General features: G+C 46.7%; 1 protein-coding gene and 1 long non-coding RNA gene across 2 annotated transcripts in view; both read right to left on the bottom strand.

The window, feature by feature from the left end:
• THAP12 (THAP domain containing 12) overlaps nucleotides 1-15,484 on the bottom strand; it is a 111,510-nt gene that overhangs the window by 50,772 nt on the left and 45,254 nt on the right. The window lies entirely within an intron of this gene.
• LOC132533883 (uncharacterized) lies at nucleotides 7,641-8,830 on the bottom strand. The gene is made up of 2 exons (XR_009545632.1): nucleotides 8,403-8,830; nucleotides 7,641-7,824 (listed from the first exon to the last, which is right to left on the bottom strand). It is a non-coding gene; the product is annotated as an uncharacterized LOC132533883 (long non-coding RNA).

Genomic DNA, 15,484 nt, shown 5'->3' with positions numbered 1-15,484 from the left:
GCTGGGAGCTGGGGACGGACAGGGTAGTCCAGCTAGTCGCTTGGTTCCACCTTTGGTTCCCTAGGTCCACCTCCTCCCCAGCTGTGGCAGCAGCACTTCTGCAGACAAGAAATGTTGCAGGGCTGTGATTGAGCACCAAGAAGGGCTCTTGGGCACAAGTTCATTCCCTACTCATTCCTACAGCCAGGATTCAGTCAGTCCTTGCTCTATCTCGATTAAACTGAAATGCATAGTCATCCTCAGCAGTTACAATCATTTTAAGAGAAACAAAGAGGTTGGGAAGTGGCACACCTGGTTGGGTGCACAGACCTGAGTTCAAGCCCCCAACCCCCACCTGCAGGGGATGAAGCTTCATGAGTGGCAAAGCAATGCTACAGATGTCTCTCTATCTCCTTCCCTCTCTGTTTCTCTTTTTCCTATCAAATTAAAGAGAGAGGGAGAGAAAGAAAAAGAAAAAGAAAGAATAAAAAAAGAGAAAGAAACCAGTGAGGGGGAGATAACATAATGGTTATGCAAATAGGCTGCTATGCCTGAAGCTCAGATCCCAGGTTCAACCCCCTGCACCGCCGGAAACCAGAGCTGAGAACTGCTCTCCTCTTTCTCCTTCCTTCTCTCTCTCTCTCTCTCTCTCTCCCCCTCTCAGATAAATAAGTGAAACAGATTTAAAAGAGACAGAGAAACCAGTAAATGGTGGCAGCTGGGGGAAAGAAGCAACTGTATATTCAGAAGAACTAATTCCAGACCTCTCCCCCAGCCCCTCCCCCCCACCCCCCTTGCCACCCCGAACTGTGTAGCTTGGTAACTTGAGGGCCCAGCTTGACCATCTTGGATGGCAACACCCACACCAGGCAGAGCAGCTGTGAGGATGGCTCTCACACGAAGCACCACTGGGAAGCATGCACCCCCTTTCCTGGCCAGCAGGCCAGGAGACAGAAGACTCTAGCAGTGCATTAGGATGACTCCCACCTGGGCTGGGACGATGCTTTGCTCCTCTTGTCTCGGGGTCAGCTCATGGCACCATCCCAGGGGCTCAGTTGATTTTTCCCACCAGGAATTTAGCAGTGCCTTCTCCCACATTGGGCCTCAGCTTCTCTCTCTCTTTTTTTCTTCTTACTACTTATTTACAAAATAACAGGGGTATGGTTCCACATTGTTCCCATCACCAGAGTTCTGTGGCCTCATTCCCTCCACTGGAAACTACAATGATTCTCCAAAGGTCACAAGTATGGGTTGACTATTATTTATATAACTATCTGCCTATCTATCTATTTATCTATCTATCTATATCTATGTGTGCGTGCTTCTCCCATTTTTACTTTCTTTTTCTTTCCTTTTTTCCTTTTTTCCTTTTTCTTTTTTGCCTCCAGGGTTATTTCTTGGACTTGGGGCCTGCACTATGAATCCACTGCTCCTGGAGGCTATTTTTTTCCTTTTGTTGCCCTTGTTGTTATTATTACTGTCATTGTTGTTGGATAAGACGGAAATCAAGAGAGGAGGGGGAGATAGAGAGGGGGAGAGAAAAATAGACACCTGCAGACATGGCCCAGGATAGTATAGGCAGAGAGATATGGTAGTGACAAGGAGATAACCAAGTGAATCACCCACATGCAGCACCCTAGAACTACCCAGAATGACTCGGGAAAGCCCCTCTACCTCTGAGCTTCAGTTTCTCTCCCCTTCCTCCTCTCTTTTACAAAAGCACTGATCAGCTCTGGCTTATGGTGATGCAGGGGATTGAACTTGGGACTTGGGAACCTCAGACATGAGAGTCTCTTTGCATTACCATTATGCTATCTACTTCCATCTGAACCTCGGCTTTTCAAAGGAAAATAAAGTGATGAGGAAGGCTGCAGAGGCCCTCCCCAACCACAGCCAGAGGTTGTCCACTCAGCCCTCTCTGCTTGAGGAAGAGGGGAGGAGAAGCCAACCTGGTCCCCCATGCTGTCCCTGCCCTTACTGAAGGTTCATGCACATGACAAAGGAGGACCAGTGGGTTCACCCACCTAGGTGAAGGGCAGGTAGCCCTGCCAGGAGCCTGGATGCACAGAGCTGCAGTGCCACCTACTGTCCACCTTCGAAGAGCCCAGGAGACTGGCTCTGACCTAAAGAAACCCCAGCAGACTGAGCCTCCTTCCCAATCAGGCAACTCACTGACACAGAATCTTCCCTCCTGATGGATTCTCAACACGTCATTCTCTTGCTCAGAGAATTTTGTGGTTCCCTATTGCCCTTGGTCTGTGCACACTCCTTACCTGACACCCAGTCCCTGCCCAACAGTGCAGCTGTTTCCTGCACTGCAGAACACACCCCAAATCCTGAAACATTCCTAGTTCCTCTGATATTAGGGCTTTGCATATGCTCTTGCCTGTGCGATTCAGTTTTCTACCTTCCTAGCTTATAAACTCCTGCCTGGCCACCAAAGACCAGTGCAAGAGTCCCCTGTCCATCACTGGGCCACCAACCCTAGAGGGAGTAAAAACTCACTGAGCACACACCATACACCAGGCACACAGACCCTTCCAGGGAGGGAACATTAGCCCCTTTGTTCAGATGAGGTAAGGGAGGCTCAGAGAATGGATGCCTTTCTAGGTTCCAGAGGAAATCTGCGACAGAGCTAGAATACTAATACAATCCTAGCCATGCTGGGCTCCTTTGATGACTGATGTACACAGATTAACTCTAGAACAGTGCAAGCCAATATTCATGACCCAGTAAAAAGCTTTGATGTTCTGAAGTCCCTGAGGTCCCTGAGGAATCAGGGAAGACTTCCTGGAGGTGGAGAGTGGGGGCACTGAATGAAGACCCAGGTTGGACAGATAGGGCAGGAGGAAGATATTCTTGGAAGAATCTCCCTTGATTCCTTCTGGGGAAATAAAAGGCCACAAGACCCTAACAACAGGCTCCTATCAGGGAGCCCTACCCATTACATTCAGAAATTCCCTAATCAATTTCCACTATGGCTACCCTGACATATGTCTGCAAACATAGGGGGAGGTTGTTTGCAGAGGTGGATCCTCGTGCATGTGAGATCTCACCTCTGTGGACCACTTCTTTATTCAGAGACAAGATGGGCTGAGGAAAGACACCACGGCACTAGAGTTCTCACTGCTTCTGTGGCACCTCCCACATGGTGCCAGGTGTCTAACCTGGGCTGCTCACATGGCAAGACTCATGTTCCACCCTGAGAGCTACCTCTCTGGCTTGCCTACTCTATGGAGTGTCTCTTTCTTAAGAGCAAATAACCAATAACCACACTCACTTAGGACCCTACAGCACCCACCCACACCCATGATTTACAAGGCGCTTGTCAGTGCTGGCAATTCCCTCAGTGCTACTCCCGTGGCCTTTACATACTCTGTTCCCTCCGCTTGTCATCTGTCAGAGCTTAGCTGACCATCTCCCGGAAGTCTGCCCTGAGCCCTGGGTGAAGTGGAATGCCCTCATTTAGCCTTCTATGGAAGGCCTGTTGCCTTGGGTGTACCCCCTTGCTCCCCTGCACTGGGAGTGAGTCCCCCCCCCAGCTGCTCTGGCTCAGTGAAAGGTGCTGACTCGCTTCCAGGTTTCTGGCTCCATTCAGCAGAGGGAGGTGGGCCAGGGCCAAAAGGTGCTGGAAAGTCCGTTTCCACCTCTGTGGGGCCCAAGGAATATTTATGGGCTGCCTGAGCTGCTGGAGGAGGATGGTGACTGCACAAGAGCGGGCCAGCATGGGAGGGAGGGGCAGACCTCAGGCCACGCAGCCTGGGAACAGGGAGCCACAGCTGCTTCTTTCTTTCTTTCTTTCTTTCTTTCTTTCTTTCTTTCTTTCTTTCTTTCTTTCTTTCTCTTTCTCTCTCTTCCCTTTCTTTCTTTTCTCTTTTCATTGTATTAATTTATAAGACAGAGGAATTGAGAGGGAAAGGAACTACAGAGGGAAAATGAGAGAGAGAGACCTTACAGCACTGTTTCACTGCTAGTCAAGTTTCCCCCACCCCCTGTGAGGTTGGGGGACTGAGGGCTTGAACCCAGATCCTTATGCATTGTAACATGTGTGTTCAATCAGGAGTGCCACCACCCAGACCCTCAGCTACTTCTTTCTAAGACTGTGAGAGGTGGCCTGTGGTACCTCTTCTCCCCCCACACATACCCCCAGACTACAAGTGAGAAACGGAGGCAGCCCCAGTGCAGAGCCAGGAATGGCAGTGCTGCTTCTGGGGGGGTCCCACTTTGCCTTCTGCACCTCCTGACATCCATGTAGGCTGAGGGCAGCCCACTCAGTGGAAGCTGAGAGTCACATGGGACCCTTGTTAGGATGCAGGTTCTAGGGCCTTGCTCTAGGAGCAAGGACATGGGTGGGAACAGTCCTGTCTCTCAAAAACCAGCACACAGCTCCCTTACCTGAGGGACTGAAGCAAGGGTGGAGGGGGTGATGAATGTGCACTGTCTTGGAGGGGGCATGTTGCCCCTGGAATCCCACCTGCTATGTAGTTTTGAACAGATTTCTCAACCTTATAGAAAGGTGCTGCGATTTACCTGCACAGATCAGTCAGCTGGGAAAAAAAAAAAAAAGGCCAACAAATGATCTCTCAGACCTGGGAGGCACAAGCTGGTGGTGATGGCGCACAGGAGCCCCCAGGGGCCTGGAGACAGCTCACCTAGTAGAGGGCAGACCTTGCCTAGGTTCCAGCACTGGCATCCCATGAAAGCACCTTGGAGAGTGCAAGCTCCACGGGATGCTGTGGTGTCTCCTCTCTCTCTCTGTCTCCCCTGTTCTCCCTCTCCCAGATAAAATAAATATAAGCATGTTTTTAAAAGAGCTCCATGAGTTTGTTGTGCTCTGGGTCCTGCCCCTGTGGTGACTGGGGAATGGAAGAGGAAAAGGCGAATGAGAAGCTGGAGAGAAGTCTAGCCAGCAGGATGATTCAGCCCCCAGCATCCCTTGCCCAGAATCACTCAGACTTACTGTCCCTTGGTCATGGCTTCCACTGACCAGCCATACTGACAGCTTCCTGCATCTGGAGGGACATTTGGCCCAAAGTTCCTGATCCTGGAGATTGGCCAGGCAGACCCGCTTTCCTCTTGCTCCTGCATTACCCAGAATGTGGGTCTGAGGGGCCAGAAGGAATGCAGGGGTGCTGGTGCTGCACAGGACTGGGTTCCCCCAATTTCAGGTATTACAGAGAAGTAAATTTTAAACAAAGAGAAGGAGGCCTGTATAAGGTTGCCAACTTTGTATTTTGCTTGGAAAAGAATTATCAAGTGATCTAGAAGGTGGCTGAGTGGTGGAACACAGGACTTGGAAGGATGAGATCAGAGATGGATTTCTGGAATCACATATACTAGAGGGATGCTCTAGTTCTCTCCCTCTCCCTGTCCTTGTCCCTGTCCCTCTTCTTCCTCTCCCTTTCCCTTTCATTAAGTTCATAACTACCATAGAAACCAGCTAGGGATATGGACTGACTTGCCAATGTCCATATCCAGTGGAGAAGCAATCACAGAAGCAAAACTTCCCACCTTCTGCACTCCATTAAGAATTTTGATTCCCCCCCACCAAAAAAAGAATTTTGATCCAGTGGTCTGGCAGGTGGCACCATGGATAAAGCACTGGACTTTCCTAAGTTCAATCCCCAGCAGCACATGTACCAGGGTGATGTCTGGTTCTTTCTCTCTCTCTGCCTACCTTCTTCATGAATAAATAAATAAAATATTGAAGAAAAAAAAGAATTTTGGTCTATATTCCCAGAGGGGGAGAAATATTAGGAGGAAGATGAACAAAGGGCTTTGAACCCCAGTTCCATCAGGTCACAGTGAGAGAAGAGGATAAAAAGAAAGACACTTGGAAGTAGTAATAGGTGTAGATATAACTTATAAAGGAAGAGAAGGCAGGACATATATATATATATATATATTCATTTGGAAGTAATAGTCACCACATATCTGTGTACTTGGGAAAGCAATTTCCAATGGAGGGAATGTGGACACAGAACTCTGGTGGTGGAATGGTGTGGAATTATACCCCTGTTATCTATGGTTTATGTAAATTAATATAAAATCACAAATAAAAATATATATTTAAATATTTATTCCATTTTGTTTCCTTGGTTGTATTATTGTTGTAGTTATTATTGTTGTTGTTGGATTGGACAGAGAGAAATGGAGAGAGGAGGGGAAGACAGAGGGGGGAGAGATAGACACCTGCAGACCTGCTTCACCTCCTATGAAGCAACTCCCCTGCAGTTGGGGAGCCAGTCCTTGGTGCTTTGCGCCACCTGTGCTTAACGCATTGCACTCACTACCTCCTGACTCCATATATATATATATACATACATATATATATATATATATATTTTTTTTACCAGAGTTCTGCTCAGCTCTGGTTTATAGTGGTGTGGAGGATTTAACCTGGGACTTTGGAGCCTCAACTATGAGAGTCTCTTTGCATAACCATTATGCTATCTATCCCCACTGACTAATAAAATAATAAATAAATAAATAAATCTGGGAGGTAGGGCATGAGTTGCAGGGATGGATTGTGAATCCCAGACTAGCAACACTGTTCATACCCACATTCTTCATACAAGCAGCAAAAGATCTGGGTGACCCCTCTGCAGCTTCTTGAAGGTGTGCTTCATGGTTGTGGAATTTTTTTTTTTCTTTTTTTGCCAAAGGTTAAGGAAAATGTGCTTGTGCCTGACATGAGAAATATCCTCTTGTCAAGCACAGACTATAGAAGTCCCATTTGAGAAATGCACTCTGATGTGTGAACCAGTAAATATCTAGCCTTAAATTGAGACCAGGCAAAACAGACAGTATCTATGGAGACCCCAAACTCAATCCTCTTGTACAGAACAACCCACAGGACTCACACACTTGACCAAGAACATCATCAGCCTCGCACACTGAATTGGATGTATGACTGCATCCGAGCCATCTAACCCACCCTGGTGCATATGAAGATGATTTTCGGTGCAGTTAAATGAAAATAAGTAATGTTTTTGTGTGTAAAACAAGATTTTCATGATTAGTAAATCTTTACAATCTGGGTGATGGCTGGTGTGTTCGATAGCAGAAATAAATGATGTGGGACAGATGTGAGCATGACTATTATGTTAGATTTTGTACATAATTTCAAGAATTATGAAGTACTATTAGAACATTAGTTCATCTTTAAGGAAAAAGACATTTTTGGGTTTAGGTGGTATATTAAAATGTGCAAGGATCCTAGTCCAAGCCCCCAGTTCCCACGTACAAGGAGGAAGCTTCATGAGTGAAGAGGCAGTGCTGTAGGTGTATCTCTCCCTATCTATCTCCCCCTTACCTCTCAATTTATCTCTGTCTCTATTCAAAATAAATAAAATAAAGTAATTTAAAAAGACTTTTTCATGCTTTAAATGGAAAGGCTTTGAGATGTTTCATGCTTTAAAGTGCTTATTTGGATCATTCCCAATAAACAATAGCCAGTGCCTCTTTAAAAAAAAAAAAAGAAAGAAAGAAAGAAAAAAAAAGGCAGTTGTGACTGTACAAGTATGATTGTAAAAATAGAACAAATCCCAGGAGAGAAATAACCCACATTGTGAGTTCAGGGGTTCAGATTCCAGCTCTTAAGCTTTGTCATAATTGTTGATAGAAACCCAGTTTCACACAATTATATTGAAGGAAGGATATAGACACAATGTAGGTGCAATGAGTCCTGAATGTTCTGTGAGAGCTGAGAGAGGCTGAAGAACAAAATGACAGTCATGGGGCAGAGGAGATAGCATAATGCTTATATAAAAGGACTGTCATGCCTGAGGCTTCAAAGACCCAGGTTCAGTCCCCTGTACCACCATAAGCCAAAGCTGAACAGTGCTGTTAAAAAAAAAAAGTGACAGTCATAGTCTGTTATTCCACCAACACCCTCCCCTCCACTCCATAGAAAGGGACAGTGGGGAGTCGGGCTGTAGCGAAGCGGGTTAAGCGCAGGTGGTGCAAAGCACAAGGACCGGCATAAGGATCCCAGTTCAAACCCCGGCTCCCCACCTGCAGGGGCGTCGCTTCACAGGCGGTGAAGCAGGTCTGCAGGTGTCTATCTTTCTCTCCTCCTCTCTGTCTTCCCCTCCTCTCTCCATTTCTCTCTGTCCTATCCAACAGTGAAAACAACAATAATAACTACAACAATAAAACAACAAGGGCAACAAAAGGGAATAAATAAATAAAATAAATATTTTAAAAAATCAATATATTAAAAAAAAAAAAAGAAAGAAAGAAAGGGACAGTGATCCCCCGGTTCCCACACAAAGCAGGCAGATGTACTTGCAAGGATGCTACGTGTACCAGAACTGCTTTGTCAGAGACTGGCAAGTAGCCCAGCCTCAAGCTTTAGGGAGCCCCTGCCCCGTCAGACTCCTTAATGTGAAACCTGGAGCCAGAGAAAGGAGGATGCTTACCTGATCACATAGCTGTTCAGTGAAGCGCTGGGGGTGGGACCCAGTCTCAGGCCTCTCCCCTCCCACATACCTGCTCTCTGCCTCTCTTGCCCCTAAACATGTCCATGTAACGTCTGCTGGGCTGCCACCAGCTCCAGCTCTGATTCTTGAGGCCACAGTGGGGCTGGGGCTGGGCTGCAGAGGCTCAAGTTTCCCGGGTGGAGAAGGTCCCCCTCGGGAGCCGGCTGCACTCCATCTTGGCAGGAGGACATTTTGGCACAGCTGGTGGCTCACGGGAGATGCCAGAAATCTTATAAGGGAGGGTTTGAGCCACCCAACACCTCTGCTGGGGCCGCTGTCACTGAAGCTACACTGACACTTTGGCTTCAGAAAGAGGACAGAGGTGGTGCAAAAGGCTCTGCCAGGCAGGGGGGGTCAGGCCTCTGCCACACAGCTGTGGAGGCCGTGATCAGGCCTCCTCTTCCACAGTTTCCTTCTCCTGGGAGACCCACTCAGTCCAGCCATTCCACAAAGCCTCTTTCATTAACAGTGCCCTGAAGTCATTGCTTCAGGAGACCCTGGGCCTGGTCAGCCCTTTGGGTCTTGGCCCTCTAGGCTCCAAAATGGCCTGTTGAGTATCTGACTGTCTCTGTCTCCAAGGTGTCCTCACAGACAACAGGCTTTCCAAGAGTCCAAATGAGGGCATAAATCCCGGGTGGCCGGTTCCTACTCTCTCAGAAGGCCAGGGGAACCTTAATTTCCCCACCACAAGAAAGAGAACCCAGTCAACCATGTGATCCAGGCACCTCCAAAGTGTCAGTAAATATTTGTTGAGAAGATGAATGGGTATTAAAGGTTAGCTTAAAATTATTTTGAGGAAAAGTGAAACTCCTTTTATTTTTCTTCCTACATCCAGAGCTTTAATGGGGCATGATTCTATCACTTCCAGTAGACTCTTTTTTTTTTTTCTTTGTCCTCATAGTGAAGTGAGAAGTGAGAGATACCACAGTCCCACTCCGGTGCTTCCATGTGGCAAAAGTGTGCACTCTACCAGGTGAACTATTTCACAGGCCTAAAAGATGTGACCTTCAGCCAAGGAAATGCGGGGTGTTGGAAAAATCATGACATATATTTTCCTTTTTAAAAAACTTTTAAATTATCTTTACTTATTTATTTGATAGAGACAGCCACAAATTGAGAGGGGAAGGGGGTGAGAGAGAGGGAGAGAGACAGAGAGACACCTACAGCACTGCTTCACCACTTGCAAAGCTTTCCCCCTGCAGGTGGGGACTGGGGACTTGAACCTCAGTTCTTGCGCATTGTAACCTGTGCACTCAACTAGGTGTACCACCACCTGGCCCCTATGACATATATTCTCTATGCTTTTCTATGCAAAATTGGGTCATGACTTTTCTGACAACCCAGTAGCTCAGCTGGTAGAGAACAGGACTTGTATGCCCGAGTCTCTGGGTTCGGTCCCCAATGTTGCATGTACCAGAGGTATGTTCTCGCGCTTCTCTCCTCCCCCACCTCTCCCCTGTGAAACTTTTTATTTCTAGCTCACATGAAATAAATATATGTTTTTTTAATATTTATTTTATTTATTTATTCCCTTTTGTTGCCCTTGTTGTTTTATTGTTGTAATTATTGTTGTTGTCGTTGTTGGATAGGACAGAGAGAAACGGAGAGAGGAGGGGACGACAGAGAGGAGGAGAGAAAGATAGACACCTGCAGACCTGCTTCACCGCCTGTGAAGCGACTCCCCTGCAGGTGGGGAGCCGGGGTTCGAACCGGGATCCTTATGCCGGTCCTTGTGCTTTGCGCCACCTGCGCTTAACCCGCTGTGCTACAGCCCGACTCCCATAAATATATGTTTTAAAAGAAATAGGAGGCGGGTCATGGTACACAGGTTAGGTGCACAAGATACCAAACACACAGACCCAGATTCAAGTGCACAGTCTCCACCTGGGGTGGGTGGGGGGAGCTTCAGGAGAAGTAAGTCAATGCTACCGGTGTCTATCTTCTTCTCTTCCTCTCCAGCCCCCCTTCTCTCTCAATTTCTCTCAGTTCTGTCAAATTAAAAAAGGAAAATAAGAACACGAAGGAGTGGATATGTCATGCAGGCACTGAGCCCCAACTACAACCCTGGTGACAATAAAAGAGAGAGAGAGAAAAGTGGACTGAAGGTAGCATAATGGTTATGCAAAAAGACTTTCATGCCTGAGGTTCTAGTAAAAATATATAAACAAACAAATAAACAGAAAATCAAATACCCCACCCAGCTTTCCTCACTTGATAGCAGAGAACAGCCCCCCTCAAAAACAAACAAAAAGGGTCAGGTGGTGGCACACCTGATTGATCGCACATGTTACAGTGCGCAAGGACCCAGCTTCCAGCCCCTGGTCCCCACCTGCAGGGAGCAATCTTCACTAGTGGTGAAATAGGGCTGCAGGTGCCTTCTCTCTCTCTCTCTCTCTCTATCTATCTATCTCCCCCTTCCCTTTCAATTTCTTTTTTTAATTTATTTATTTTGCCTTTTTATTGCCCTTGTTGTCTTTTTATTGTTGTTGTAGCTATTATTGTTGCTATTGATGTCATCATTGTTAGGACAGAGAGAAATGGAGAGAGAAGGGGAAGACAGAGAAGGTGAGAGAAAGATAGACACCTGCAGACCTGCTTCATCGCCTGTGGAGCGACTCCCCTGCAAGTGGGGAGCCGGTGGCTGGAACCAGGATCCTTCCGCTGGTCCTTGCGCTTTGCACTATGTGCGCTTAACCCACTGTGCTACCGCCCGACTCCCCCCTCTCAATTTCTGACTGTCTATCCAACAAATAAAGACAACTTTAAAAATAAATAAATAAAAACAAAAAGTTCCTTCTGACTCAACTTATACAAGGAGACTCAGGGCCAGAAAGTACTTCTGAGTGAAGCCCACTACTCAGCCTCAAGCCTGTAGCCTCCAGGGATACCTCCTAGACTTCTGGAAAATCCCCATTATTCCCTAGGTTAGACCCCACCACCCCACCTCCTTCTTTTGAGTTTCCCTCAACTCTTTGTACTTTCTGCAGCAAGCTATGTGATCTCAGGCAGGATGCTCAGCTTCTCTGTGCTGACACCATTAAGAGGAGCACTGCTGACCGAGAGGGTGTCTGTGAGATTCACAAGCTCTGGCAGAGAAAATGCACAAGAAAGTCAACATTAATGGGGCGCTCCCCCAGAATCTGCACCAGACATACGTGAAAATCATGCCTGTCTCCTGCACGAGCCAGTGGAACAGTGAAGAGGAGCAGGACTAGCCTGGCAGAGCTCTGCCTATCACCGACTCTCAAGAAAGTTACTCTCCCTCTTTAGGACTCTTCCCAACTGAGAAATGGAACTAATGCCTGCCCTGCTAGATTATTGGGAGGGCTTAATATGAATCCTGTAAAAGGAGTAGCCTGCCCAGTGCCTGGCGCTCAGTAAAGAACACTCCTTACATTTCTCTCCCCATGAGGTAACTACTAGGCCAGTCCCAGGGGTTTGGTGAGCAGTGGCCCCTGGCTTTCAGCCTCAGTTCAAGGCAACAGAGTCCTACTTGGGTTTAACTGGAACACCAGTATGCAGAGGCCCAAAGAGGCTTGGCCTAGGGAGTCTGGAATGGGGTGCTGTGCTGGGCCAACAGCCAGCAGGCAAGAACTTTTCTAAATCAGACCTATCCTCTGAAAAGGGAGGCAGCCCTGGCCAAACACAGCAGAACCTTTGTGAGCTCTTGGCTTTCCCCACAGCTCTCCCTTGGCCTTGTCATCACCTGTGGGGAGACCTCTGGGTGGGGCCTGAGGCCAGGAGCAGCTCCCAGGCCCCCTTTTCTCCATGCTGCCAGAAATCTCCAGCCAGCCTCAAGAGCTGATCGCAGCTCCTGTCTCCTATCTCAGGGTTCCCCTTCAGCCCAGAGCCCTGAGGAGTTCTCATCCGTCAGGTCTGACTAAAGGGGGGAGGGGGCCCTGTGACATTCCTGAGGAGGTCCTACCCTTCAGGTCTGGCTGGGGAGCCCCCATCCCTCACATCTGGCTGGGGGCTTCTGTGGCATTCTGAGGAACCCCTGATCCCTCAGTTCTGACTACATGGGGGCCTATGACATTCCTCCTCTCATCCCTCAGGTCTGGCTGGGGGGGTCTCCATGACACCGTTGGGGAGCCTGTTACCATTAGGTTTGACTGGGGGCACCCCTGTGACATTCTCATTGGTAGCCATCACTGCCACCAGGGACTCCTGGGAGCTAGAACAAGGTAGAGTCTCCCTAGACCAGAATAACCAGCCTGACTCAGATATCCCCAGCAGCCTCACTGTCAGCACCAGAACTCACTTCTGTTTCTTGTGGTGAAGCTGTCTATATGAAAAACAAACAAAAACTGGGCAGGGGTAGATAGCATAATGATTATGCAAGCAGACTCTCATGCCTGAGGCTCCAAAGTCCCAGGTTCAATCCCTTGCACCACCATAAGCCAGAGCTGAGCAGTGCTCTGGTAAAAAAAAGAAAAAAAGAGAGAAAAGAAAATAAAAGAAAAACAAAAACTATAAGCAGTGGCTCAACAGTGAACTCACGCATGTGGGGGGGTTCCAAATTCAATGTAATGCCCAACTGTCACTCTGATTTTCTCTTTCTCACTCTCACTAATAGATAAGCAAATAACTCTTTAAAGAAAACCTAAGTGCATACATGATAAAGAAAACCTATCGACAAGATTAGGCAATTGATAAATGGAGAAACCATGTATACACAAGAGGCAAAATGTTATCTTCCTTAATCATTCCATAGTGTAATAAAAATACCATTGTTCAGATCTTTTTGTCAATGGAAAAACATTTACTGAAAGGAGAAAATGAACCTATTTAGACATGTAAAAATGTGCTTGGTCTTACTCAAACATGGAGGTAACTAAATTAAAAACAGCTGGGTTTTTCGAGCTTTGCCTCTCACACTGGCTGAAATCTAACAGGCTATTTATTTATTTATTTTGAATATTTTAAAGAATTTTATTTGTCATTAATAGTTTCTTACAAGATTATAAGATTACAATGTATAGCTTCACACCACATCCAGGGGGCAAAGTTCTGTATCTTCACCCTCTAGTAAGCTATCCACCAGAGATCTACCTACACTTTGACAGTGATGGTAGGAAGCCTATCAACATTGTTTGATGCTATAAAGGACAAGAGGGTAAGTATTGTAGGTTTGGGGGCTATCCAGGCTCAGCTCAGCTATGTAAAAAGGCTGTCATAGCTCAAAAACAGCCATCAACAAATGAGCTAGGGAGTTAAGGTTGAGAAAAGAGTTTTGCAAAGCTTACCTCATTACTGTTTGAAATAGCTTCATTCCAGAAGCACATTAATTTTAAAAATGCAACCTCTAGAAGATAGTGGCTATGCATAGTTATGCAAACAGGTTCTCTGTCTCTCTGTCTCTCTCTCTTTCACTCCCTTTCTTTTGTTGAGAGAAACAGAGAGAAACCAAGAGGGAAAGGGGAGGTAGAAAGGGAGATAGACACCCGCAGCACTGCTTCACTGCTTCTGGGGCTTCCCCCTATTGGTAGGGAGGAGAGACTTGAACCTGGGTCTTTGTGCAGGGTAATATGTGTCCTCTACTGGGTGCACTGCCTCATCTCTTGTGCATGACTTTCAGGCCTGGGGCTCTGAGGTCCCAGATTCAATCCCTGGCACTATCATAAGCCAGACCTGAGTGAGGCAGTGCTCTGAAAGAAAGAAAAGGAAAGGAGGAAATAGAGAAAGAAAGAAAGAAAACTCAACAATAGATTACCTCGTGCCTCAAATAAAGATGTTGCAAACAAGCTAAAGTCCCTGCTACAAGATCTGTGTCATGGTGGCCTGTTCTTTGGCCTTGTGGATTCCCAGGAAGACATCATTCATATGTGGCACCTCCCACTCTTACTGTAGAAACCTAGAGGTACACAGCCACCTCTAGAAGCAAATGCATACACCTGCATTCTCACTGTTGACCACACATACACACACACCACACAGCAGCGCTGCCTGAAATGCATTCCTCGGGTTGCTGAGCTCACAAGGTACTGTGTTGAAACTTTCTTGGGAAATAACATGGTTCTGCCAAAGTGGATGACAAATTTTTCACTCACACTAGTTTTACTGCTTCTCTGACTTTACACAGACCATTCCTCCCATCTGTCTGCTCTTTGTTTTAACCCATTTCTGCCTGCTGAAGTTATAGCTCATCTGCCAAGGCTTATTAGATTTCTGACTTCCTGCAGAACAATGAAGGCTTCTTGGATTCTGGCAAAACTCTCTAGGTAACCAACAGGTGTCCTCAGACACCTGAAAGAAATTACTGAGTAGAAGCATTAGGGAGGGAGGAGCAAGACCAGGACAGGATGGTGGGAGATAAGGCTGATGGAGGTGATTGGGTTAACAAATTGGAGTTCAGTAGCTAGTTAATCCTGTGTCCATAGTTGTATTCACTGTAAGACAACTCCCTTCAGCTCTGAGTCTGACTGAGGTCCCAGCCCAGCTCACTGGCTGCTTGACAGTCCCAGGGATAGGCGAGAGGTCCCTGGCTCCTAAATCCTTCACTTGGACTCTCATTCCTGCCTAGAGCTGCACCAAGAAAAATATCTGTCTCTAGGTGTGGGTCTAGGGCTCTGTTGTCTTTTATTCTGCCCCTTAGGGGCTCTTCTCCTGAGATTATTCTGATTGAAGATCCTGTGGATGTCTTCAGAAACTGTCTTGTTCTTCTCTGAGCTCTGCCCTTCTCAGTGGGGTCTGCATAAGAACGCAAAATGGAAATAGGCCAATGGACCTGTTTATCCTTATAAACAATTTTTTTTGCTAGAAATTCCTTCTAGAACTTTCAACAAAATAACTAGCCTCTTTGAACTTCATTTTCCCCAAACCATTGACACTTATGAGTACTAAGTTAGAGTATTGAAAGTGCCTACTGCAACACAGAGCAGTGTGCTGGTCAAGAGTGCATGTATTTGGCTCCATGCATTCTTAGATGCACTTAAGACATAAGCTCTCTGCCTTTTTTATTTTTTATTTTTATTTTTTTTTATTGTTGTTGTAGCTATTGTTGTTGTTGTTGTTATTGTTGT

Source organism: Erinaceus europaeus, chromosome 17 (genome assembly GCF_950295315.1).
Source record: "Erinaceus europaeus chromosome 17, mEriEur2.1, whole genome shotgun sequence".
NCBI classification, from domain to species: Eukaryota; Metazoa; Chordata; class Mammalia; order Eulipotyphla; family Erinaceidae; genus Erinaceus; species Erinaceus europaeus.
This window is presented reverse-complemented; position numbering and strand designations above follow the sequence as displayed.